The 26797-nt window shown below is 45.6% G+C and overlaps 10 non-coding genes across 10 annotated transcripts; all 10 read right to left on the bottom strand.

Moving 5' to 3' along the window:
• Positions 1-53: 53 nt before the first annotated feature.
• Positions 54-245, bottom strand: LOC140372217 (U2 spliceosomal RNA). The gene has a single exon (XR_011928553.1). It is a non-coding gene; the product is annotated as a U2 spliceosomal RNA (small nuclear RNA).
• A 165-nt stretch (positions 246-410) lies between these two features.
• Positions 411-576, bottom strand: LOC140372333 (U1 spliceosomal RNA). The gene has a single exon (XR_011928662.1). It is a non-coding gene; the product is annotated as a U1 spliceosomal RNA (small nuclear RNA).
• Positions 577-6948: 6372 nt separating this feature from the next.
• On the bottom strand, positions 6949-7140 carry LOC140372199 (U2 spliceosomal RNA). The gene has a single exon (XR_011928536.1). It is a non-coding gene; the product is annotated as a U2 spliceosomal RNA (small nuclear RNA).
• A 165-nt stretch (positions 7141-7305) lies between these two features.
• On the bottom strand, positions 7306-7471 carry LOC140372310 (U1 spliceosomal RNA). Its single transcript, XR_011928640.1, has one exon. It is a non-coding gene; the product is annotated as a U1 spliceosomal RNA (small nuclear RNA).
• Positions 7472-11677: 4206 nt separating this feature from the next.
• Positions 11678-11843, bottom strand: LOC140372332 (U1 spliceosomal RNA). Its single transcript, XR_011928661.1, has one exon. It is a non-coding gene; the product is annotated as a U1 spliceosomal RNA (small nuclear RNA).
• Positions 11844-17897: 6054 nt separating this feature from the next.
• LOC140372198 (U2 spliceosomal RNA) lies at positions 17898-18089 on the bottom strand. Its single transcript, XR_011928535.1, has one exon. It is a non-coding gene; the product is annotated as a U2 spliceosomal RNA (small nuclear RNA).
• Positions 18090-18254: 165 nt separating this feature from the next.
• On the bottom strand, positions 18255-18420 carry LOC140372331 (U1 spliceosomal RNA). The gene has a single exon (XR_011928660.1). It is a non-coding gene; the product is annotated as a U1 spliceosomal RNA (small nuclear RNA).
• A 3478-nt stretch (positions 18421-21898) lies between these two features.
• Positions 21899-22090, bottom strand: LOC140372197 (U2 spliceosomal RNA). Its single transcript, XR_011928534.1, has one exon. It is a non-coding gene; the product is annotated as a U2 spliceosomal RNA (small nuclear RNA).
• A 165-nt stretch (positions 22091-22255) lies between these two features.
• On the bottom strand, positions 22256-22421 carry LOC140372348 (U1 spliceosomal RNA). The gene has a single exon (XR_011928675.1). It is a non-coding gene; the product is annotated as a U1 spliceosomal RNA (small nuclear RNA).
• A 287-nt stretch (positions 22422-22708) lies between these two features.
• On the bottom strand, positions 22709-22822 carry LOC140372305 (U5 spliceosomal RNA). The gene has a single exon (XR_011928635.1). It is a non-coding gene; the product is annotated as a U5 spliceosomal RNA (small nuclear RNA).
• Between the last annotated feature and the right edge of the window lie 3975 nt (positions 22823-26797).

The following is a 26797-nucleotide window of genomic DNA, read 5'->3' as shown; positions in this document are numbered from 1 at the left end:
TGCATGTAACGTGACGGCGAAAACAAACTGAATGACTTTTTTTAACCTGAGAGAGGAGGTGCACCGTTCTCGGAGGTACTGCAATAGCGAGCCGATGCGTGGAGTGGACGGAGCAAGCCCCAAATTCCATCTCCCTGGTCCAAAAATCAATTTAATATACGGTCCCCGGGTAGGGGACGTATCAGATATTAAACTGATAAGAACAGATACTACACTTGATCTTAGCCAAAAGGCCGAGAAGCGATGCCCACAATGGGTTCGGGGAGCAGTGAGCTCTCCCCACGCTGACCCTCCCGTCAACGGTCCAAAGCGGCGCCCGCGCAAAGCGCCCGGCGGAGGGGCCGGAGCGCGAGCGGCGTACATGGAAACGACCCTTTGGGTTGTTTTTTTTTTCCTCTGACAAAAAACAAGAGGGGAGAGCGCGAACGCAGTCCCCCACTACCAGAAATTATGCAGTTGAGATTCCCACATTTGGGGAATTCACAGGGGTCAGCACATCCTGTTTGTGCAATGGACGAGCCTCGCCCTGGGTGAACCACCTTCCTGATCATGGTGTCGCCCCTGCCAGGTAAGTATGAGTTGCTCCGCTCCGAGCCAAGGCCCAGGCCCTGGAAGAGGCAATGTGGCAGCATGGTCCTTCCGGCCATTTGCATGGACCAGCTTCCACCCGACGATTGAGCCCCAGGTTAAACGGCAGCGATACACACGCAAGTCTGTGCGTTCTAAGCACTCTTTTTTACTTTTAAAGTTCTTGAACACGGGATGCCAAACGGAGGGTACGCAAGGGCATGTTTAAAGGCCGACAAGACACAACCTTTGCTCTTGGAGGATGACCGCTTGCTTGCTTTAGACATAGGTAGAAAAGCCCCGCATTGAAGCAGGGCATCAAAAAATTGGAAAGATCTCTTGTTGTCCCTCTCCACGGAAATCTTTAGTAAAAGGCACTTTTCACTTTTCAGGCGGTTTTTATTATTTCATAGCAATAAATTTCTTTCAAAATACTTTCCACACTTAAAACACATCTTTTAAACACAGTTTACAAAAGTCAATACAATTACACATTATTTACCAAAACTATGAATACAGCAAGTCTTTAAAAGAGTTTGGAATTTTCCATAAATTGATTATTTCTTCTCTCTTTCCTTCCACTAAATCTCTTAAAACATAATCTTTAAAAATATTCATAACACATTTCATCAACAACATTTCTGACATTTGATAGTTTTTAAAAGTCAATACATTCCTTGATTTCCAGATAGCTTCTTTTATACAATTAACTATAATCCACCACCTCTCCTTATTTTGGAATTTTGCAGTTTCACCATAGGCAATATTGTTATAACTTGATGGAATTTTCCCAACATTTTTCAGCCATGGGGATACTGTTACCCAGGCATTCACAGCAAAAGGGCATGTCCAAAAAACGTGTAAATGAGTTTCCTCACTGCCACAAAAGGGTCTCGGGCATCTTGGGCTTGGTGTAAAGTGTCTTTTAAAAAGGAACTCTCGGGTTGGCAAACATTTATGGCCAATTTGCCAGGCCAAATCTCTGTGTCTGTTCGTAAGTTTTTGAAAATGTATATTTTCCCATGCCCTTTTGCTCTCTTGTGCCGATAAAAGATCTACCGGGGTAAGTTTCTCCAAATCTACGGACAGTTTTTGTTCTATTTTTCTCCTTGTCAGTTCTGTCGATGGTACCTGGCTAAGTCCTTTGGATAAGTTCTCAAGCACATGTTTGTAGACTGATGGGCAAATCTCGGCGTGGGGGACATCCATTGATGGTCTTTTTCCCCATGTGATTAAAACTTTTCTACCCACCCACAATTTTGCAAAATAGTGCCACAAAATTTCCCTTTCTGGTAGAAGGACTGCCTTTAAAATTGGGGCCAAGAACATTGCTTCAAATTTTGCCTCGATTAATGGCACCCCGATACCCCCGCACAGTGGGAGGCGATGCATTATATTTCGTTTGAGTCTCTCTGATTTCCCCCCCCAGATAAACTGGAACAACATCTTCTTCAGAGTCTTAAGTATCCGATAGGGGGCAGGAAACACAGTCGCCAGATTATTCACTGAAGCCAACAGTACCGAGTTCACAATTAAGACTTTCCCAGTAAATGTAAGCTCCCTATCTTGCCATGCTCTTAAATTGGCTGTCAATTTGGGTAGCTTTGACTCCCAGTTTTTTACTTCCATGTCTTTTCCTATCTGAATTCCCAAGACTTTAATTGTGTCTTTATTTTTAATCAGGTCTATATTTTCGTATTTCTCTTTCCAATTCAAATAAAGTATTTTGGTTTTGTTCTTATTAACCCTTGTGCTTGCAGCGAGAGTAAAGTTTTCACAGACCTTTAAGGCTTCTCCTATAGATTTATTGTCTGAAAGTAACAAAGTGATATCATCCATATAAACTGATATTTTTGCCTGTCTATTTTCACTTCCTGGCACAAAAATTCCTTTTATGTCATTGTTCCTTCTAAGGGCACAAACTAGCGGTTCTATTGCTAAAATAAATAATGTGGGTGACAAGGGGCACCCTTGTCTGACCCCAGCCCGGATATCCATAGCATTTGTTTGTTGTCCATTAACTATTACCACACTATGGCAGTCAGTGTACAAGAGGTTAACCCACCGTCTAAAATTTTCTCCAAAACCAAAATGTTTCAACACTGCTTTTATATAATCGTGGCTTATGCTATCAAAAGCTTTTTCGAGGTCCAAACTTAGTATACATAGGGGGCTGTTACGTTCTTTACAGAGGAGATACGTGTCTCTCACCAGGGCTAGGCTATCTGTCATTGTCCGTCCTTGTACTCCACATGTTTGTTCACTCTCCACCAGGTCACCAACGATGGGTTGAGTTCGTAAAAATAAAACCTTGGCCAGTATTTTTACATCGACACCTAGAAGGGTTAGTGGTCTCCAGTTCTGTAGATTCTGTTTTTGTCCTTTTTTGTGAAGGAGGGAGATTGCCCCCCGTCTCAATGATGATGGCAACGCTCCTTTGCCAAGACTTTCGTTGTACATCTCCAAAAGGGGGAGTTTCAGCTGCTCCCAAAAGGTAACGTAAAACTCTTTGGGGAGACCATCCAAGCCTGGAGTTTTATTGTCTTTCATACTTGTAATGGCTTTTGTCAGTTCTGCCAATGTTATATTTTTGTCTAAGGATTCCTTCACTGAAGTACTAAGTTTTCCAGTAGTCTTAGAAAGAAAAGTGTCCATCATTTTGCTAGACACCAGTGTGTCCTGATAGAGATTGGCAAAAAAGGACCTAATAATGTGAATGATTTTTTCCATGTCCTTCTCTTCTTTTCCTTCCTGATCATAGACAGATGTTATATGGTGCTTTGCTTTTGCTATTTTTTGGAAAAAGTACCGGGAACATTTCTCATTTTCCTCTAGATGTTGGATCCTGCTTCTCAGGAGGATACTTTTACTCTTCTCCCTCATTAGTTCACATAGTTTTGCTTTTAGTGTGACAATCTCTTGTTGCATGTCAAAGCCGTTTTGTGCCAGTTTATAGTAGTTTTGAAGTTTTCTTTGAAGTCTAGAATAAAACATTCTCTTTCTAGCGGCCAGTGTTTTACTCTCTGACATGAAGAAGGATTTTGTCCTGGATTTAATATCTTCCCACCAGTCTCCACAGGAGTTATGGAGATCTCGTAGGGTTTTCCATTGTTCAAATTTTCCTTTTAATTTTTCTACTATGTATTTGTTCTGTATGAAAGCAATATTTAATTTCCACGGGCCCGTATGGCGTTTCAACCCTCCTTTAATGTCTATCACGGTGGTTAGCTTAAAGTGATCTGAAAAGACAACTGGTGTTCTCCAACATTTAAGGGGGAGAAGGCCTCGGGACACCAGGGTAAGATCAATACGTGAGAAGGATTTGCCATTAGACCACGTAAAGTCTGGCTTTGACCCTAAACTTTCCGCACAGTCTTTCAAATGACAGTCTCTTATTAAATTCGCCAAAGCGTGTGAGCTGGCATCTAGTTTTGCCGTAGTAGCTCGTTTTGTCAATCTGTCTGTTCTAGTCAAGATGCAGTTAAAGTCACCCCCAATGACAACTTCATATTTGCAAAAAATTAAAGTCTGTAAAAGTTCCAAGGTTTTAAGTCTTCCTTGCACTGTGGGTGGACAATAAACACTGATAACTCTAAGTTGTTTTCCATTTTGATCTAAGTCTACAGAGAGTATTCTTCCATCACTTATTCTCTGGACTCTGTTTATATTAAAATGGTGACCTCGGAGCAAGATGGCTACCCCAGAGTTCTTGTTTTCATTATCTCCAGACCAAAAGGATTGTCCATGAGGCCATCTACTTTCATAATCTCTATAACTATCTTTAAAAGGTATATTACATTCTTGGAGACAGAAAATATCTCCAATTCCATTATGCAGTTCATTGAAAACTGTCTGGCACTTTAACAATTCATTCAAGCCTCTTGTATTAATTGTGACTACTGAGAGAGAGGTCATATTAATAGTTGGAGGAGTTTACCACTAAACCATTTTCTCCTTGTGTTCTGTGACCCTTCCTTTTTTTCTTTTGTGGATTTGGGGGGCCTTCCGCCGATTTTATTTTTGTCACAACTGTAAACGTGTTCACGCTAGTATGGTCAAGGAATTCGGTGGAGAGAGACGAGGCAGGTGGCCATACCTTTTCAGACTGCTCTAGGTGGAAAGATTCCTCACTTGACGTGTTCTGAAGGCGTTTTACCGCCCCCTGCCGTTCCAAAAATTCCACTTGAGTGTCCGGAAGAAAGGTTTCAGCTGTTGCTGCTAAACCATCTTGACTATCCTCTTGCGGTGCAGGTTCCCCCTGTGTGCCCTCCTCCTGGAAGGGGGGGAGGCTGGCCAACAGGGCGTCGAAGACCCCTTCTGCATCCTGTAGAGTTTTGGGGACATCCTGAAGTCTCACTGTGGGTGGTTCTTTTGGAGAGTTGTCCGGTCCATCTGCCTTGTCCATTCTGTCTTGTGACACGGGATTCTCATCAAAGAGTTGGGAATAGGGATCCGGGTCATCTTGGCATGATACTGATGTTGTCACTGTATTCCCTTTCACTCTATTAGCATAGGCTTGTGGGCAGTCCTTAAAGAGATGGGTGTCCGCCGAACACAGGTTGCATTTAACTGAAACTGTGCATAGTGATGTGGGATGATCCAGGGATTTGCACTTTCTGCATTGGGCTACATTGCACCCTGCTGCCAGGTGATCAAGGCTGCCGCATCTTCTGCATTTCCGTGGCTGCCCCGGATAAAAGACAGAGCCTCGGAAAGCCCCCAGTTGAATGGAGTTAGGGAGATGTTGAAGTTCCCCGTTAGTTCTTCTTAACTTCACTTCCAGCCGCTTGGTTCCTGTTTTAATGCCATCGATGTCTACAACCTCTGTTGCTTTTAGGACATCGCAGAAGAAAGAGGCCCATGTCTTGACATCATCCAGTCTCACTTTTTCTGAATAGATAACGATATGGACAGTTTTTTTATCCAAATCAGTGAGAGGAGTAACGTTCACCTGCTGGAAGACAGTGGTGGATGTTTTCTTCCTCTCGTACAACTCCAAACATGTCTCCAGATGCTTCGTTGTGGTGAAAACGACTTCAAAAATCTTTTTGCCAGGAAAGGCAAATATAAAGTCCAGTTGATTCGTTGTTACAGCCAGTTCTTTTTGCAAAAGGCGTCTGCTGAAGGTCAATCGATCCATTTCCAGTTCTCCCAGTAGTTCGAAGCGGAGTGCATTCCGCCGGGGGCCGTGCGAAGCTGCTGCCATTTCCTCATCTGCCGATGTTGGATCACGTCGCTTAAAGTGTTGTGCTCCATACACCGCACAGCCCCAACACTTGTGATCTTTTTAGTAAAAGGCGAAAGATTTATACGCTCTGAAGAGAAACAAGAGTGCCACGTTGCAGCGCCACACGGCGTCCAGTACTTGAGGGCACACGGGGCTTCATCACGGGCAGTGTACTTCTGTTCACGCGCTCATTTGCATCGGCGGTCGCGCGGCAAAAGGGACACGACAGGCTCGCACGTCGTTTCTGTAGTGTAGCGGTTATCACGTTCGCCTAACGCGCGAAAGGTCCTCGGCTCGAAACCGGGCAGAAACAAAGCCTCCTTTTATGTTTGCTTCAATCTTTGACACGGTTCATTCCAAACTCGATGGTTTATTCCTAGAAAAGAGGGAGGAGCGGCGGAATTGTCGGCGTAGTCCTTCAAACTTTTCATCACAGAGATCGGGGGAAAAAGACACCGACACACACGCCCAAAAAAAAAAAAAAAAAAAAGGGGCCCCCCTGCAGCCCCATATGTCCTCGTTAGTATAGTGGACAGTATCTCCGCTTGTCACGCGGAAGACCTGGGTTCGATTCCCAGACGGGGAGAGAAAGTGCGTTTTACTCAGCACGAAAGCGTTGCACTGACGCTGAGGACTTGTCCCACCAACGTACCTGCGCTACACTATCGCTTCTGTAGTGTAGCGGTTATCATGTTTGCCTCACACGCAAAAGGTCCCCGGCTCGAAACCGGGCAGAAGCACGCCCTCATGCGAAGACTTTACTTGTCGAGGATGGGTTTGAAAGTCGGTGTTGCGTTTGACCCCCCCCCCAAAAAAAACAAAACAACTAGTCACATGTACTGTACTTCACAAAGGGGCCACTCAAATTCCAAAGGTGGCCTATTTTGCACAAGGGTTTACGTGGAATGGGCTACCTCCCAAGGGGGTTGGGTTTAGGAACAGATACTTCACCTTCCCTCCCCCTCTTCTCCAGTCAGGGCTTTTGGCGGGAGATTTGAAATATCCAGCCCTTCCACTCAAAACGTCTCCGAGAATTTTTGTCCACTTCCGGAGCAGACAAACGGCAAGGAAGCGTTTAACATGAGGGTATGATGGCACATTTGCATGTAACGTGACGGCGAAAACAAACTGAATGACTTTTTTTAACCTGAGAGAGGAGGTGCACCGTTCTCGGAGGTACTGCAATACCGAGCCGATGCGTGGAGTGGACGGAGCAAGCCCCAAATTCCATCTCCCTGGTCCAAAAATCAATTTAATATACGGTCCCCGGGTAGGGGACGTATCAGATATTAAACTGATAAGAACAGATACTACACTTGATCTTAGCCAAAAGGCCGAGAAGCGATGCCCACAATGGGTTCGGGGAGCAGTGAGCTCTCCCCACGCTGACCCTCCCGTCAACGGTCCAAAGCGGCGCCCGCGCAAAGCGCCCGGCGGAGGGGCCGGAGCGCGAGCAGCGTACATGGAAACGACCCTTTGGGTTTTTTTTTTTTTCCTCTGACAAAAAACAAGAGGGGAGAGCGCGAACGCAGTCCCCCACTACCAGAAATTATGCAGTTGAGATTCCCACATTTGGGGAATTCACAGGGGTCAGCACATCCTGTTTGTGCAATGGACGAGCCTCGCCCTGGGTGAACCACCTTCCTGATCATGGTATCGCCCCTGCCAGGTAAGTATGAGCCGCTCCGCTCAGAGCCAAGGCCCAGGCCCTGGAAGAGGCAATGTGGCAGCATGGTCCTTCCGGCCATTTGCATGGACCAGCTTCCACCCGACGATTGAGCCCCAGGTTAAACGGCAGCGATACACACGCAAGTCTGTGCGTTCTAAGCACTCTTTTTTACTTTTAAAGTTCTTGAACACGGGATGCCAAACGGAGGGTACGCAAGGGCATGTTTAAAGGCCGACAAGACACAACCTTTGCTCTTGGAGGATGACCGCTTGCTTGCTTTAGACATAGGTAGAAAAGCCCCGCATTGAAGCAGGGCATCAAAAAATTGGAAAGATCTCTTGTTGTCCCTCTCCACGGAAATCTTTATCATCAAATCATCAAATCAAATCAATTTATTTTTGTAAGGCCCAAAATCACAACAACAGTTGCCTCTGAGGGCCACAGGGAGAAATGAATCAACAATGTCTGTGGTGGCGATGAAGTCAGACAATGTCTGGGGTGGCGATGGAGTCAGACAATGTCTGTGGTGGCGATGAAGTCAGACAATGTCTGTGGTGGCGAGGGACGATGTCCCAGGGTCCTCTGTCCTTAGACTCTCCTTCTCGGCCAGGAAAAACTACAAAAAAAAAACCTCTTTGGGAAAAAAGCGTAGAAACCTGGAGGAGTTCCAGTGAAGGAGAGATCCGACTCTCACAGACGGACAGACGGACACGAGGAGACTGGAGCTGGACCCACTCTTCAGGCAGATGAGGGACCGACTGAGGCGAACTGGACCCACTCTTCAGGCAGATGAGGGACCGTCGGAGTCGAGCAGGACCCACTCTTCAGGCAGATGAGGGACCGTCGGAGGCGAACTGGACCCACTCTTCAGGTGGATGAGGCACCGTCGGAGGCGAGCTGGACCCACTCTTCAGGCAGATGAGGGACCGACTGAGGCGAACTGGAGCCACTCTTCAGGCAGATGAGGGACCGTCCACATGGGGCAGGGACCACTTCACCAGGAGAGGGACATCTGGGTCCACAGGTCCTCAGGAGTGAGAGAAAGAAAAAGAAGGCGGTGAACAGTTTGCAAGTGGAATTAAAAAATAAATATTGTTTGATAGCATAAGTAGTCAGAAGAAGAGGATAGTGCTCAAGCTGTCATACTTCCCCCAGCAAAGTTACTCCTAGGGCAGCGTAGCTGAAGCTGTGGGTTTATCTTTCTGTTCCTAACTACTCTGACCATAAGCGATTTCGAAGAGGAACGTTTTAAGCCTGGACTTAAATGAAGAGACCGTGTCAGCATATTTAACATGGGTCGGGAGCTGATTCCATAACACAGGAGCTTGGTAGCTAAACGCTCTACCTCCTACAGTACTTTTAGAGACTCTTGGCACCACCAGAAGGCCGGCATTCTGAGAGCGAAGAGCTCTGTTTGGATGATATGGTTCTATAGCATCTTTGAGGTAGGATGGGGCCATGTCATTTATGGCTTTGTAGGTCAAGAGTAGAATTTTGAATTTGATTCTGGACTCGACGGGGAGCCAGTGAAGAGACTTCAGCACTGGCGTAATGTGCTCTCTTCTTTTTGTTCCTGTTAGTAATCTTGCTGCTGCATTTTGAACCAGTTGAAAGCTTTTTATGGAGCTTTTAGGACACGCTGCAAGCAGGGAGTTACAGTAGTCTAATCTAGTCGTTACAAATGCATGGATAAGTTTTTCGGCATCACTTTTAGGCAGGATTCTTCTGATTTTGGCGATGTTGCGCAAATGGAAATAGGCTGTTTTACAAGCTTGATTTATATGAGCTTTAAATGAGAGCTCCTGGTCAAATAAGACTCCAAGGTTTCTTACAGTAGAACTGGAGGCTACACTGACATTGTCCAGTGTGACTATCTGCTCAGATAGAGCGTCTCGTAGATGCTTAGGGCCAAGCACAATGACCTCGGTTTTTTCAGGGTTAAGAAGCAGGTAGTTTAGTGTCATCCAGGTTTTTATCTCCTTCACACAAGTACTAAGTCTGTCTACTTGATCGCTCTGATCAGGTTTCATTGATAAATACAGCTGAGTGTCGTCTGCATAGCAGTGGAAGTTAATGTCATGCTTTCTGATAATGTTGCCTAATGGTAGCATATAAAGAGTAAACAGAATTGGACCGAGTACCGAACCCTGTGGCACACCGTAAATTACTTTAGAGCTTGGTGAGGAGCTCTGGTTTACATTAACAAATTGGAACCTATCAGATAGATAGGATTTAAACCAGCTGAGGGCTGTTCCTCCAACACCTACATCACATTCTAACCTCTGCAGTAGAATGTTGTGGTCGATGGTGTCAAACGCTGCGCTGAGGTCCAACAGAACCAGGATTGAGACCAGTCCATCGTCAGCGGCTAATAACAAATCATTTGTGACTTTAACTAGTGCAGTTTCAGTGCTGTGGTGGGCTCTGAACCCTGACTGGAAAACTTCAAATAAGTTATTGTCCTGCAGGTGGCGACAAAGCTGTTTTACTACAACTTTTTCAAGGATTTTAGAGACGAAGGGAAGATTTGAAATAGGTCTGTAGTTTACCAATAGGTCGGGATCTAGATTAGGCTTTTTCAGAAGAGGTTTAATGACTGCATGTTTGAAGGACTGTGGAACATAGCCACTTTCGAGTGAAGTATTTATTATATTAAGAATAGGGTCTATAATTAGGGGAAGAATGTCTTTGAGGAGTCTGCTTGGAATGGGGTCTAGGACACAAGTTGAGCTTTTAGAGGACATAATGGCTGAAGTTATCTCTGCTTGATCAACAGCTGTGAACCTTTCTAGGTTTACAGGTGGATTTATATGGGACGTTAGATTTACAGCTTGGGCTAGTTCAGGGCTAATAGCGGGGGTAATTTCATCTAATTTATCTCTGATTGTTTTTATTTTATTATTAAAAAATAGGAGGAAAAGGCGAAAGATTTATACGCTCTGAAGAGAAACAAGAGTGCCACGTTGCAGCGCCACACGGCGTCCAGTACTTGAGGGCACACGGGGCTTCATCACGGGCAGTGTACTTCTGTTCACGCGCTCATTTGCATCGGCGGTCGCGCGGCAAAAGGGACACGACAGGCTCGCGCGTCGTTTCTGTAGTGTAGCAGTTGTCACGTTCGCCTAACGCGCGAAAGGTCCTCGGCTCGAAACCGGGCAGAAACAAAGCCTCCTTTTATGTTTGCTTCAATCTTTGACACGGTTCATTCCAAACTCGATGGTTTATTCCTAGAAAAGAGGGAGGAGCGGCGGAATTGTCGGCGTAGTCCTTCAAACTTTTCATCACAGAGATCGGGGGAAAAAGACACCGACACACACGCCCAAAAAAAAAAAAAAAAAAAAGGGGCCCCCCTGCAGCCCCATATGTCCTCGTTAGTATAGTGGACAGTATCTCCGCTTGTCACGCGGAAGACCTGGGTTCGATTCCCAGACGGGGAGAGAAAGTGCGTTTTACCCAGCACGAAAGCGTTGCACTGACGCTGAGGACTTGTCCCACCAACGTACCTGCGCTACATTATCGCTTCTGTAGTGTAGCGGTTATCACGTTTGCCTCACACGCAAAAGGTCCCCGGCTCGAAACCGGGCAGAAGTACGCCCTCATGCGAAGACTTTACTTGTCGAGGATGGGTTTGAAAGTCGGTGTTGCGTTTGACCCCCCCCCAAAAAAAAACAAAACAACTAGTCACATGTACTGTACTTCACAAAGGGGCCACTCAAATTCCAAAGGTGGCCTATTTTGCACAAGGGTTTACGTGGAATGGGCTACCTCCCAAGGGGGTTGGGTTTAGGAACAGATACTTCACCTTCCCTCCCCCTCTTCTCCAGTCAGGGCTTTTGGCGGGAGATTTGAAATATCCAGCCCTTCCACTCAAAACGTCTCCGAGAATTTTTGTCCACTTCCGGAGCAGACAAACGGCAAGGAAGCGTTTAACATGAGGGTATGATGGCACATTTGCATGTAACGTGACGGCGAAAACAAACTGAATGACTTTTTTTAACCTGAGAGAGGAGGTGCACCGTTCTCGGAGGTACTGCAATAGCGAGCCGATGCGTGGAGTGGACGGAGCAAGCCCCAAATTCCATCTCCCTGGTCCAAAAATCAATTTAATATACGGTCCTCCGCCGGCCCCACCGCCCGGCGGAGGGGCCGGAGCGCGAGCGGCGTACATGGAAACGACCCTTTGGGTTTTTTTTTTTTCCTCTGACAAAAAACAAGAGGGGAGAGCGCGAACGCAGTCCCCCACTACCAGAAATTATGCAGTTGAGATTCCCACATTTGGGGAATTCACAGGGGTCAGCACATCCTGTTTGTGCAATGGACGAGCCTCGCCCTGGGTGAACCACCTTCCTGATCATGGTGTCGCCCCTGCCAGGTAAGTATGAGTTGCTCCGCTCCGAGCCAAGGCCCAGGCCCTGGAAGAGGCAATGTGGCAGCATGGTCCTTCCGGCCATTTGCATGGACCAGCTTCCACCCGACGATTGAGCCCCAGGTTAAACGGCAGCGATACACACGCAAGTCTGTGCGTTCTAAGCACTCTTTTTTACTTTTAAAGTTCTTGAACACGGGATGCCAAACGGAGGGTACGCAAGGGCATGTTTAAAGGCCGACAAGACACAACCTTTGCTCTTGGAGGATGACCGCTTGCTTGCTTTAGACATAGGTAGAAAAGCCCCGCATTGAAGCAGGGCATCAAAAAATTGGAAAGATCTCTTGTTGTCCCTCTCCACGGAAATCTTTAGTAAAAGGCACTTTTCACTTTTCAGGCGGTTTTTATTATTTCATAGCAATAAATTTCTTTCAAAATACTTTCCACACTTAAAACACATCTTTTAAACACAGTTTACAAAAGTCAATACAATTACACATTATTTACCAAAACTATGAATACAGCAAGTCTTTAAAAGAGTTTGGAATTTTCCATAAATTGATTATTTCTTCTCTCTTTCCTTCCACTAAATCTCTTAAAACATAATCTTTAAAAATATTCATAACACATTTCATCAACAACATTTCTGACATTTGATAGTTTTTAAAAGTCAATACATTCCTTGATTTCCAGATAGCTTCTTTTATACAATTAACTATAATCCACCACCTCTCCTTATTTTGGAATTTTGCAGTTTCACCATAGGCAATATTGTTATAACTTGATGGAATTTTCCCAACATTTTTCAGCCATGGGGATACTGTTACCCAGGCATTCACAGCAAAAGGGCATGTCCAAAAAACGTGTAAATGAGTTTCCTCACTGCCACAAAAGGGTCTCGGGCATCTTGGGCTTGGTGTAAAGTGTCTTTTAAAAAGGAACTCTCGGGTTGGCAAACATTTATGGCCAATTTGCCAGGCCAAATCTCTGTGTCTGTTCGTAAGTTTTTGAAAATGTATATTTTCCCATGCCCTTTTGCTCTCTTGTGCCGATAAAAGATCTACCGGGGTAAGTTTCTCCAAATCTACGGACAGTTTTTGTTCTATTTTTCTCCTTGTCAGTTCTGTCGATGGTACCTGGCTAAGTCCTTTGGATAAGTTCTCAAGCACATGTTTGTAGACTGATGGGCAAATCTCGGCGTGGGGGACATCCATTGATGGTCTTTTTCCCCATGTGATTAAAACTTTTCTACCCACCCACAATTTTGCAAAATAGTGCCACAAAATTTCCCTTTCTGGTAGAAGGACTGCCTTTAAAATTGGGGCCAAGAACATTGCTTCAAATTTTGCCTCGATTAATGGCACCCCGATACCCCCGCACAGTGGGAGGCGATGCATTATATTTCGTTTGAGTCTCTCTGATTTCCCCCCCCCAGATAAACTGGAACAACATCTTCTTCAGAGTCTTAAGTATCCGATAGGGGGCAGGAAACACAGTCGCCAGATTATTCACTGAAGCCAACAGTACCGAGTTCACAATTAAGACTTTCCCAGTAAATGTAAGCTCCCTATCTTGCCATGCTCTTAAATTGGCTGTCAATTTGGGTAGCTTTGACTCCCAGTTTTTTACTTCCATGTCTTTTCCTATCTGAATTCCCAAGACTTTAATTGTGTCTTTATTTTTAATCAGGTCTATATTTTCGTATTTCTCTTTCCAATTCAAATAAAGTATTTTGGTTTTGTTCTTATTAACCCTTGTGCTTGCAGCGAGAGTAAAGTTTTCACAGACCTTTAAGGCTTCTCCTATAGATTTATTGTCTGAAAGTAACAAAGTGATATCATCCATATAAACTGATATTTTTGCCTGTCTATTTTCACTTCCTGGCACAAAAATTCCTTTTATGTCATTGTTCCTTCTAAGGGCACAAACTAGCGGTTCTATTGCTAAAATAAATAATGTGGGTGACAAGGGGCACCCTTGTCTGACCCCAGCCCGGATATCTATAGCATTTGTTTGTTGTCCATTAACTATTACCACACTATGGCAGTCAGTGTACAAGAGGTTAACCCACCGTCTAAAATTTTCTCCAAAACCAAAATGTTTCAACACTGCTTTTATATAATCGTGGCTTATGCTATCAAAAGCTTTTTCGAGGTCCAAACTTAGTATACATAGGGGGCTGTTACGTTCTTTACAGAGGAGATACGTGTCTCTCACCAGGGCTAGGCTATCTGTCATTGTCCGTCCTTGTACTCCACATGTTTGTTCACTCTCCACCAGGTCACCAACGATGGGTTGAGTTCGTAAAAATAAAACCTTGGCCAGTATTTTTACATCGACACCTAGAAGGGTTAGTGGTCTCCAGTTCTGTAGATTCTGTTTTTGTCCTTTTTTGTGAAGGAGGGAGATTGCCCCCCGTCTCAATGATGATGGCAACGCTCCTTTGCCAAGACTTTCGTTGTACATCTCCAAAAGGGGGAGTTTCAGCTGCTCCCAAAAGGTAACGTAAAACTCTTTGGGGAGACCATCCAAGCCTGGAGTTTTATTGTCTTTCATACTTGTAATGGCTTTTGTCAGTTCTGCCAATGTTATATTTTTGTCTAAGGATTCCTTCACTGAAGTACTAAGTTTTCCAGTAGTCTTAGAAAGAAAAGTGTCCATCATTTTGCTAGACACCAGTGTGTCCTGATAGAGATTGGCAAAAAAGGACCTAATAATGTGAATGATTTTTTCCATGTCCTTCTCTTCTTTTCCTTCCTGATCATAGACAGATGTTATATGGTGCTTTGCTTTTGCTATTTTTTGGAAAAAGTACCGGGAACATTTCTCATTTTCCTCTAGATGTTGGATCCTGCTTCTCAGGAGGATACTTTTACTCTTCTCCCTCATTAGTTCACATAGTTTTGCTTTTAGTGTGACAATCTCTTGTTGCATGTCAAAGCCGTTTTGTGCCAGTTTATAGTAGTTTTGAAGTTTTCTTTGAAGTCTAGAATAAAACATTCTCTTTCTAGCGGCCAGTGTTTTACTCTCTGACATGAAGAAGGATTTTGTCCTGGATTTAATATCTTCCCACCAGTCTCCACAGGAGTTATGGAGATCTCGTAGGGTTTTCCATTGTTCAAATTTTCCTTTTAATTTTTCTACTATGTATTTGTTCTGTAATAAAGCAATATTTAATTTCCACGGGCCCGTATGGCGTTTCAACCCTCCTTTAATGTCTATCACGGTGGTTAGCTTAAAGTGATCTGAAAAGACAACTGGTGTTCTCCAACATTTAAGGGGGAGAAGGCCTCGGGACACCAGGGTAAGATCAATACGTGAGAAGGATTTGCCATTAGACCACGTAAAGTCTGGCTTTGACCCTAAACTTTCCGCACAGTCTTTCAAATGACAGTCTCTTATTAAATTCGCCAAAGCGTGTGAGCTGGCATCTAGTTTTGCCGTAGTAGCTCGTTTTGTCAATCTGTCTGTTCTAGTCAAGATGCAGTTAAAGTCACCCCCAATGACAACTTCATATTTGCAAAAAAATAAAGTCTGTAAAAGTTCCAAGGTTTTAAGTCTTCCTTGCACTGTGGGTGGACAATAAACACTGATAACTCTAAGTTGTTTTCCATTTTGATCTAAGTCTACAGAGAGTATTCTTCCATCACTTATTCCTGTTTTAATGCCATCGATGTCTACAACCTCTGTTGCTTTTAGGACATCGCAGAAGAAAGAGGCCCATGTCTTGACATCATCCAGTCTCACTTTTTCTGAATAGATAACGATATGGACAGTTTTTTTATCCAAATCAGTGAGAGGAGTAACGTTCACCTGCTGGAAGACAGTGGTGGATGTTTTCTTCCTCTCGTACAACTCCAAACATGTCTCCAGATGCTTCGTTGTGGTGAAAACGACTTCAAAAATCTTTTTGCCAGGAAAGGCAAATATAAAGTCCAGTTGATTCGTTGTTACAGCCAGTTCTTTTTGCAAAAGGCGTCTGCTGAAGGTCAATCGATCCATTTCCAGTTCTCCCAGTAGTTCGAAGCGGAGTGCATTCCGCCGGGGGCCGTGCGAAGCTGCTGCCATTTCCTCATCTGCCGATGTTGGAGCACGTCGCTTAAAGTGTTGTGCTCCATACACCGCACAGCCCCAACACTTGTGATCTTTTTAGTAAAAGGCGAAAGATTTATACGCTCTGAAGAGAAACAAGAGTGCCACGTTGCAGCGCCACACGGCGTCCAGTACTTGAGGGCACACGGGGCTTCATCACGGGCAGTGTACTTCTGTTCACGCGCTCATTTGCATCGGCGGTCGCGCGGCAAAAGGGACACGACAGGCTCGCACGTCGTTTCTGTAGTGTAGCGGTTATCACGTTCGCCTAACGCGCGAAAGGTCCTCGGCTCGAAACCGGGCAGAAACAAAGCCTCCTTTTATGTTTGCTTCAATCTTTGACACGGTTCATTCCAAACTCGATGGTTTATTCCTAGAAAAGAGGGAGGAGCGGCGGAATTGTCGGCGTAGTCCTTCAAACTTTTCATCACAGAGATCGGGGGAAAAAGACACCGACACACACGCCAAAAATAAAAAAAAAAAAAGGGCCCCCCCTGCAGCCCCATATGTCCTCGTTAGTATAGTGGACAGTATCTCCGCTTGTCACGCGGAAGACCTGGGTTCGATTCCCAGACGGGGAGAGAAAGTGCGTTTTACCCAGCACGAAAGCGTTGCACTGACGCTGAGGACTTGTCCCACCAACGTACCTGCGCTACACTATCGCTTCTGTAGTGTAGCGGTTATCACGTTTGCCTCACACGCAAAAGGTCCCCGGCTCGAAACCGGGCAGAAGCACGCCCTCATGCGAAGACTTTACTTGTCGAGGATGGGTTTGAAAGTCGGTGTTGCGTTTGACCCCCCCCCAAAAAAAAAAAAAACAACTAGTCACATGTACTATACTTCACAAAGGGGCCACTCAAATTCCAAAGGTGGCCTATTTTGCACAAGGGTTTACGTGGAATGGGCTACCTCCCAAGGGGGTTGGGTTTAGGACGTTGACGCGCCACACGGCGTCCAGTACTTGAGGGCACACGGGGCTTCATCACGGGCAGTGTACTTCTGTTCACGCGCTCATTTGCATCGGCGGTCGCGCGGCAAAAGGGACACGACAGGCTCGCACGTCGTTTCTGTAGTGTAGCGGTTATCACGTTCGCCTAATGCGCGAAAGGTCCTCGGCTCGAAACCGGGCAGAAACAAAGCCTCCTTTTATGTTTGCTTCAATCTTTGACACGGTTCATTCCAAACTCGATGGTTTATTCCTAGAAAAGAGGGAGGAGCGGCGGAATTGTCGGCGTAGTCCTTCAAACTTTTCATCACAGAGATCGGGGGAAAAAGACACCGACACACACGCCCAAAAAAAAAAAAAAAAAAAAGGGGCCCCCCTGCAGCCCCATATGTCCTCGTTAGTATAGTGGACAGTATCTCCGCTTGTCACGCGGAAGACCTGGGTTCGATTCCCAGACGGGGAGAGAAAGTGCGTTTTACCCAGCACGAAAGCGTTGCACTGACGCTGAGGACTTGTCCCACCAACGTACCTGCGCTACACTATCGCTTCTGTAGTGTAGCGGTTATCACGTTTACCTCACACGCAAAAGGTCCCCGGCTCGAAACCGGGCAGAAGCACGCCCTCATGCGAAGACTTTACTTGTCGAGGATGGGTTTGAAAGTCGGTGTTGCGTTTGACCCCCCCCAAAAAAAAAAAAAACAACTAGTCACATGTACTGTACTTCACAAAGGGGCCACTCAAATTCCAAAGGTGGCCTATTTTGCACAAGGGTTTACGTGGAATGGGCTACCTCCCAAGGGGGTTGGGTTTAGGAACAGATACTTCACCTTCCCTCCCCCTCTTCTCCAGTCAGGGCTTTTGGCGGGAGATTTGAAATATCCAGCCCTTCCACTCAAAACGTCTCCGAGAATTTTTGTCCACTTCCGGAGCAGACAAACGGCAAGGAAGCGTTTAACATGAGGGTATGATGGCACATTTGCATGTAACGTGACGGCGAAAACAAACTGAATGACTTTTTTTAACCTGAGAGAGGAGGTGCACCGTTCTCGGAGGTACTGCAATACCGAGCCGATGCGTGGAGTGGACGGAGCAAGCCCCAAATTCCATCTCCCTGGTCCAAAAATCAATTTAATATACGGTCCCCGGGTAGGGGACGTATCAGATATTAAACTGATAAGAACAGATACTACACTTGATCTTAGCCAAAAGGCCGAGAAGCGATGCCCACAATGGGTTCGGGGAGCAGTGAGCTCTCCCCACGCTGACCCTCCCGTCAACGGTCCAAAGCGGCGCCCGCGCAAAGCGCCCGGCGGAGGGGCCGGAGCGCGAGCGGCGTACATGGAAACGACCCTTTGGGTTGTTTTTTTTTTCCTCTGACAAAAAACAAGAGGGGAGAGCGCGAACGCAGTCCCCCACTACCAGAAATTATGCAGTTGAGATTCCCACATTTGGGGAATTCACAGGGGTCAGCACATCCTGTTTGTGCAATGGACGAGCCTCGCCCTGGGTGAACCACCTTCCTGATCATGGTGTCGCCCCTGCCAGGTAAGTATGAGTTGCTCCGCTCCGAGCCAAGGCCCAGGCCCTGGAAGAGGCAATGTGGCAGCATGGTCCTTCCGGCCATTTGCATGGACCAGCTTCCACCCGACGATTGAGCCCCAGGTTAAACGGCAGCGATACACACGCAAGTCTGTGCGTTCTAAGCACTCTTTTTTACTTTTAAAGTTCTTGAACACGGGATGCCAAACGGAGGGTACGCAAGGGCATGTTTAAAGGCCGGCAAGACACAACCTTTGCTCTTGGAGGATGACCGCTTGCTTGCTTTAGACATAGGTAGAAAAGCCCCGCATTGAAGCAGGGCATCAAAAAATTGGAAAGATCTCTTGTTGTCCCTCTCCACGGAAATCTTTATCATCAAATCATCAAATCAAATCAATTTATTTTTGTAAGGCCCAAAATCACAACAACAGTTGCCTCTGAGGGCCACAGGGAGAAATGAATCAACAATGTCTGTGGTGGCGATGAAGTCAGACAATGTCTGGGGTGGCGATGGAGTCAGACAATGTCTGTGGTGGCGATGAAGTCAGACAATGTCTGTGGTGGCGAGGGACGATGTCCCAGGGTCCTCTGTCCTTAGACTCTCCTTCTCGGCCAGGAAAAACTACAAAAAAAAAACCTCTTTGGGAAAAAAGCGTAGAAACCTGGAGGAGTTCCAGTGAAGGAGAGATCCGACTCTCACAGACGGACAGACGGACACGAGGAGACTGGAGCTGGACCCACTCTTCAGGCAGATGAGGGACCGACTGAGGCGAACTGGACCCACTCTTCAGGCAGATGAGGGACCGTCGGAGTCGAGCAGGACCCACTCTTCAGGCAGATGAGGGACCGTCGGAGGCGAACTGGACCCACTCTTCAGGTGGATGAGGCACCGTCGGAGGCGAGCTGGACCCACTCTTCAGGCAGATGAGGGACCGACTGAGGCGAACTGGAGCCACTCTTCAGGCAGATGAGGGACCGTCCACATGGGGCAGGGACCACTTCACCAGGAGAGGGACATCTGGGTCCACAGGTCCTCAGGAGTGAGAGAAAGAAAAAGAAGGCGGTGAACAGTTTGCAAGTGGAATTAAAAAATAAATATTGTTTGATAGCATAAGTAGTCAGAAGAAGAGGATAGTGCTCAAGCTGTCATACTTCCCCCAGCAAAGTTACTCCTAGGGCAGCGTAGCTGAAGCTGTGGGTTTATCTTTCTGTTCCTAACTACTCTGACCATAAGCGATTTCGAAGAGGAACGTTTTAAGCCTGGACTTAAATGAAGAGACCGTGTCAGCATATTTAACATGGGTCGGGAGCTGATTCCATAACACAGGAGCTTGGTAGCTAAACGCTCTACCTCCTACAGTACTTTTAGAGACTCTTGGCACCACCAGAAGGCCGGCATTCTGAGAGCGAAGAGCTCTGTTTGGATGATATGGTTCTATAGCATCTTTGAGGTAGGATGGGGCCATGTCATTTATGGCTTTGTAGGTCAAGAGTAGAATTTTGAATTTGATTCTGGACTCGACGGGGAGCCAGTGAAGAGACTTCAGCACTGGCGTAATGTGCTCTCTTCTTTTTGTTCCTGTTAGTAATCTTGCTGCTGCATTTTGAACCAGTTGAAAGCTTTTTATGGAGCTTTTAGGACACGCTGCAAGCAGGGAGTTACAGTAGTCTAATCTAGTCGTTACAAATGCATGGATAAGTTTTTCGGCATCACTTTTAGGCAGGATTCTTCTGATTTTGGCGATGTTGCGCAAATGGAAATAGGCTGTTTTACAAGCTTGATTTATATGAGCTTTAAATGAGAGCTCCTGGTCAAATAAGACTCCAAGGTTTCTTACAGTAGAACTGGAGGCTACACTGACATTGTCCAGTGTGACTATCTGCTCAGATAGAGCGTCTCGTAGATGCTTAGGGCCAAGCACAATGACCTCGGTTTTTTCAGGGTTAAGAAGCAGGTAGTTTAGTGTCATCCAGGTTTTTATCTCCTTCACACAAGTACTAAGTCTGTCTACTTGATCGCTCTGATCAGGTTTCATTGATAAATACAGCTGAGTGTCGTCTGCATAGCAGTGGAAGTTAATGTCATGCTTTCTGATAATGTTGCCTAATGGTAGCATATAAAGAGTAAACAGAATTGGACCGAGTACCGAACCCTGTGGCACACCGTAAATTACTTTAGAGCTTGGTGAGGAGCTCTGGTTTACATTAACAAATTGGAACCTATCAGATAGATAGGATTTAAACCAGCTGAGGGCTGTTCCTCCAACACCTACATCACATTCTAACCTCTGCAGTAGAATGTTGTGGTCGATGGTGTCAAACGCTGCGCTGAGGTCCAACAGAACCAGGATTGAGACCAGTCCATCGTCAGCGGCTAATAACAAATCATTTGTGACTTTAACTAGTGCAGTTTCAGTGCTGTGGTGGGCTCTGAACCCTGACTGGAAAACTTCAAATAAGTTATTGTCCTGCAGGTGGCGACAAAGCTGTTTTACTACAACTTTTTCAAGGATTTTAGAGACGAAGGGAAGATTTGAAATAGGTCTGTAGTTTACCAATAGGTCGGGATCTAGATTAGGCTTTTTCAGAAGAGGTTTAATGACTGCATGTTTGAAGGACTGTGGAACATAGCCACTTTCGAGTGAAGTATTTATTATATTAAGAATAGGGTCTATAATTAGGGGAAGAATGTCTTTGAGGAGTCTGCTTGGAATGGGGTCTAGGACACAAGTTGAGCTTTTAGAGGACATAATGGCTGAAGTTATCTCTGCTTGATCAACAGCTGTGAACCTTTCTAGGTTTACAGGTGGATTTATATGGGACGTTAGATTTACAGCTTGGGCTAGTTCAGGGCTAATAGCGGGGGTAATTTCATCTAATTTATCTCTGATTGTTTTTATTTTATTATTAAAAAATAGGAGGAGAGAAAGTGCGTTTTACCCAGCACGTAAGCGTTGCACTGACGCTGAGGACTTGTCCCACCAACGTACCTGCGCTACACTATCGCTTCTGTAGTGTAGCGGTTATCACGTTTGCCTCACACGCAAAAGGTCCCCGGCTCGAAACCGGGCAGAAGCACGCCCTCATGCGAAGACTTTACTTGTCGAGGATGGGTTTGAAAGTCGGTGTTGCGTTTGACCCCCCCCCAAAAAAAAACAAAACAACTAGTCACATGTACTGTACTTCACAAAGGGGCCACTCAAATTCCAAAGGTGGCCTATATTGCACAAGGGTTTACGTGGAATGGGCTACCTCCCAAGGGGGTTGGGTTTAGGAACAGATACTTCACCTTCCCTCCCCCTCTTCTCCAGTCAGGGCTTTTGGCGGGAGATTTGAAATATCCAGCCCTTCCACTCAAAACGTCTTCGAGAATTTTTGTCCACTTCCGGAGCAGACAAACGGCAAGGAAGCGTTTAACATGAGGGTATGATGGCACATTTGCATGTAACGTGACGGCGAAAACAAACTGAATGACTTTTTTTAACCTGAGAGAGGAGGTGCACCGTTCTCGGAGGTACTGCAATACCGAGCCGATGCGTGGAGTGGACGGAGCAAGCCCCAAATTCCATCTCCCTGGTCCAAAAATCAATTTAATATACGGTCCCCGGGTAGGGGACGTATCAGATATTAAACTGATAAGAACAGATACTACACTTGATCTTAGCCAAAAGGCCGAGAAGCGATGCCCACAATGGGTTCGGGGAGCAGTGAGCTCTCCCCACGCTGACCCTCCCGTCAACGGTCCAAAGCGGCGACCGCGCAAAGCACCCGGCGGAGGGGCCGGAGCGCGAGCGGCGTACATGGAAACGACCCTTTGGGTTTGTTTTTTTTTCCTCTGACAAAAAACAAGAGGGGAGAGCGCGAACGCAGTCCCCCACTACCAGAAATTATGCAGTTGAGATTCCCACATTTGGGGAATTCACAGGGGTCAGCACATCCTGTTTGTGCAATGGACGAACCTCGCCCTGGGTGAACCACCTTCCTGATCATGGTGTCGCCCCTGCCAGGTAAGTATGAGTTGCTCCGCTCCGAGCCAAGGCCCAAGCCCTGGAAGAGGCAATGTGGCAGCATGGTCCTTCCGGCCATTTGCATGGACCAGCTTCCACCCGACGATTGAGCCCCAGGTTAAACGGCAGCGATACACACGCAAGTCTGTGCGTTCTAAGCACTCTTTTTTACTTTTAAAGTTCTTGAACACAGGATGCCAAACGGAGGGTACGCAAGGGCATGTTTAAAGGCCGACAAGACACAACCTTTGCTCTTGGAGGATGACCGCTTGCTTGCTTTAGACATAGGTAGAAAAGCCTCGCATTGAAGCAGGGCATCAAAAAATTGGAAAGATCTCTTGTTGTCCCTCTCCACGGAAATCTTTAGTAAAAGGCGAAAGATTTATACGCTCTGAAGAGAAACAAGAGTGCCACGTTGCAGCGCCACACGGCGTCCAGTACTTGAGGGCACACGGGGCTTCATCACGGGCAGTGTACTTCTGTTCACGCGCTCATTTGCATCGGCGGTCGCGCGGCAAAAGCGACACGACAGGCTCGCACGTCGTTTCTGTAGTGTAGCGGTTATCACGTTCGCCTAACGCGCAAAAGGTCCTCGGCTCGAAACCGGGCAGAAACAAAGCCTCCTTTTATGTTTGCTTCAATCTTTGACACGGTTCATTCCAAACTCGATGGTTTATTCCTAGAAAAGAGGGAGGAGCGGTGGAATTGTCGGCGTAGTCCTTCAAACTTTTCATCACAGAGATCGGGGGAAAAAGACACCGACACACACGCCAAAAAAAAAAAAAAAAAAAAAGGGGCCCCCCTGCAGCCCCATATGTCCTCGTTAGTATAGTGGACAGTATGGCACCCCGATACCCCCGCACAGTGGGAGGCGATGCATTATATTTCGTTTGAGTCTCTCTGATTTCCCCCCCCAGATAAACTGGAACAACATCTTCTTCAGAGTCTTAAGTATCCGATAGGGGGCAGGAAACACAGTCGCCAGATTATTCACTGAAGCCAACAGTACCGAGTTCACAATTAAGACTTTCCCAGTAAATGTAAGCTCCCTATCTTGCCATGCTCTTAAATTAGCTGTCAATTTGGGTAGCTTTGACTCCCAGTTTTTTACTTCCATGTCTTTTCCTATCTGAATTCCCAAGACTTTAATTGTGTCTTTATTTTTAATCAGGTCTATATTTTCGTATTTCTCTTTCCAATTCAAATAAAGTATTTTGGTTTTGTTCTTATTAACCCTTGTGCTTGCAGCGAGAGTAAAGTTTTCACAGACCTTTAAGGCTTCTCCTATAGATTTATTGTCTGAAAGTAACAAAGTGATATCATCCATATAAACTGATATTTTTGCCTGTCTATTTTCACTTCCTGGCACAAAAATTCCTTTTATGTCATTGTTCCTTCTAAGGGCACAAACTAGCGGTTCTATTGCTAAAATAAATAATGTGGGTGACAAGGGGCACCCTTGTCTGACCCCAGCCCGGATATCCATAGCATTTGTTTGTTGTCCATTAACTATTACCACACTATGGCAGTCAGTGTACAAGAGGTTAACCCACCGTCTAAAATTTTCTCCAAAACCAAAATGTTTCAACACTGCTTTTATATAATCGTGGCTTATGCTATCAAAAGCTTTTTCGAGGTCCAAACTTAGTATACATAGGGGGCTGTTACGTTCTTTACAGAGGAGATACGTGTCTCTCACCAGGGCTAGGCTATCTGTCATTGTCCGTCCTTGTACTCCACATGTTTGTTCACTCTCCACCAGGTCACCAACGATGGGTTGAGTTCGTAAAAATAAAACCTTGGCCAGTATTTTTACATCGACACCTAGAAGGGTTAGTGGTCTCCAGTTCTGTAGATTCTGTTTTTGTCCTTTTTTGTGAAGGAGGGAGATTGCCCCCCGTCTCAATGATGATGGCAACGCTCCTTTGCCAAGACTTTCGTTGTACATCTCCAAAAGGGGGAGTTTCAGCTGCTCCCAAAAGGTAACGTAAAACTCTTTGGGGAGACCATCCAAGCCTGGAGTTTTATTGTCTTTCATACTTGTAATGGCTTTTGTCAGTTCTGCCAATGTTATATTTTTGTCTAAGGATTCCTTCACTGAAGTACTAAGTTTTCCAGTAGTCTTAGAAAGAAAAGTGTCCATCATTTTGCTAGACACCAGTGTGTCCTGATAGAGATTGGCAAAAAAGGACCTAATAATGTGAATGATTTTTTCCATGTCCTTCTCTTCTTTTCCTTCCTGATCATAGACAGATGTTATATGGTGCTTTGCTTTTGCTATTTTTTGGAAAAAGTACCGGGAACATTTCTCATTTTCCTCTAGATGTTGGATCCTGCTTCTCAGGAGGATACTTTTACTCTTCTCCCTCATTAGTTCACATAGTTTTGCTTTTAGTGTGACAATCTCTTGTTGCATGTCAAAGCCGTTTTGTGCCAGTTTATAGTAGTTTTGAAGTTTTCTTTGAAGTCTAGAATAAAACATTCTCTTTCTAGCGGCCAGTGTTTTACTCTCTGACATGAAGAAGGATTTTGTCCTGGATTTAATATCTTCCCACCAGTCTCCACAGGAGTTATGGAGATCTCGTAGGGTTTTCCATTGTTCAAATTTTCCTTTTAATTTTTCTACTATGTATTTGTTCTGTAATAAAGCAATATTTAATTTCCACGGGCCCGTATGGCGTTTCAACCCTCCTTTAATGTCTATCACGGTGGTTAGCTTAAAGTGATCTGAAAAGACAACTGGTGTTCTCCAACATTTAAGGGGGAGAAGGCCTCGGGACACCAGGGTAAGATCAATACGTGAGAAGGATTTGCCATTAGACCACGTAAAGTCTGGCTTTGACCCTAAACTTTCCGCACAGTCTTTCAAATGACAGTCTCTTATTAAATTCGCCAAAGCGTGTGAGCTGGCATCTAGTTTTGCCGTAGTAGCTCGTTTTGTCAATCTGTCTGTTCTAGTCAAGATGCAGTTAAAGTCACCCCCAATGACAACTTCATATTTGCAAAAAATTAAAGTCTGTAAAAGTTCCAAGGTTTTAAGTCTTCCTTGCACTGTGGGTGGACAATAAACACTGATAACTCTAAGTTGTTTTCCATTTTGATCTAAGTCTACAGAGAGTATTCTTCCATCACTTATTCTCTGGACTCTGTTTATATTAAAATGGTGACCTCGGAGCAAGATGGCTACCCCAGAGTTCTTGTTTTCATTATCTCCAGACCAAAAGGATTGTCCATGAGGCCATCTACTTTCATAATCTCTATAACTATCTTTAAAAGGTATATTACATTCTTGGAGACAGAAAATATCTCCAATTCCATTATGCAGTTCATTGAAAACTGTCTGGCACTTTAACAATTCATTCAAGCCTCTTGTATTAATTGTGACTACTGAGAGAGAGGTCATATTAATAGTTGGAGGAGTTTACCACTAAACCATTTTCTCCTTGTGTTCTGTGACCCTTCCTTTTTTTCTTTTGTGGATTTGGGGGGCCTTCCGCCGATTTTATTTTTGTCACAACTGTAAACGTGTTCACGCTAGTATGGTCAAGGAATTCGGTGGAGAGAGACGAGGCAGGTGGCCATACCTTTTCAGACTGCTCTAGGTGGAAAGATTCCTCACTTGACGTGTTCTGAAGGCGTTTTACCGCCCCCTGCCGTTCCAAAAATTCCACTTGAGTGTCCGGAAGAAAGGTTTCAGCTGTTGCTGCTAAACCATCTTGACTATCCTCTTGCGGTGCAGGTTCCCCCTGTGTGCCCTCCTCCTGGAAGGGGGGGAGGCTGGCCAACAGGGCGTCGAAGACCCCTTCTGCATCCTGTAGAGTTTTGGGGACATCCTGAAGTCTCACTGTGGGTGGTTCTTTTGGAGAGTTGTCCGGTCCATCTGCCTTGTCCATTCTGTCTTGTGACACGGGATTCTCATCAAAGAGTTGGGAATAGGGATCCGGGTCATCTTGGCATGATACTGATGTTGTCACTGTATTCCCTTTCACTCTATTAGCATAGGCTTGTGGGCAGTCCTTAAAGAGATGGGTGTCCGCCGAACACAGGTTGCATTTAACTGAAACTGTGCATAGTGATGTGGGATGATCCAGGGATTTGCACTTTCTGCATTGGGCTACATTGCACCCTGCTGCCAGGTGATCAAGGCTGCCGCATCTTCTGCATTTCCGTGGCTGCCCCGGATAAAAGACAGAGCCTCGGAAAGCCCCCAGTTGAATGGAGTTAGGGAGATGTTGAAGTTCCCCGTTAGTTCTTCTTAACTTCACTTCCAGCCGCTTGGTTCCTGTTTTAATGCCATCGATGTCTACAACCTCTGTTGCTTTTAGGACATCGCAGAAGAAAGAGGCCCATGTCTTGACATCATCCAGTCTCACTTTTTCTGAAT

Source organism: Eucyclogobius newberryi, unplaced genomic scaffold (genome assembly GCF_026437365.1).
Source record: "Eucyclogobius newberryi isolate DKJ021-1_F unplaced genomic scaffold, fEucNew1.0.hap1 SCAF_22, whole genome shotgun sequence".
Taxonomy (NCBI): domain Eukaryota; kingdom Metazoa; phylum Chordata; class Actinopteri; order Gobiiformes; family Gobiidae; genus Eucyclogobius; species Eucyclogobius newberryi.
This window is presented reverse-complemented; position numbering and strand designations above follow the sequence as displayed.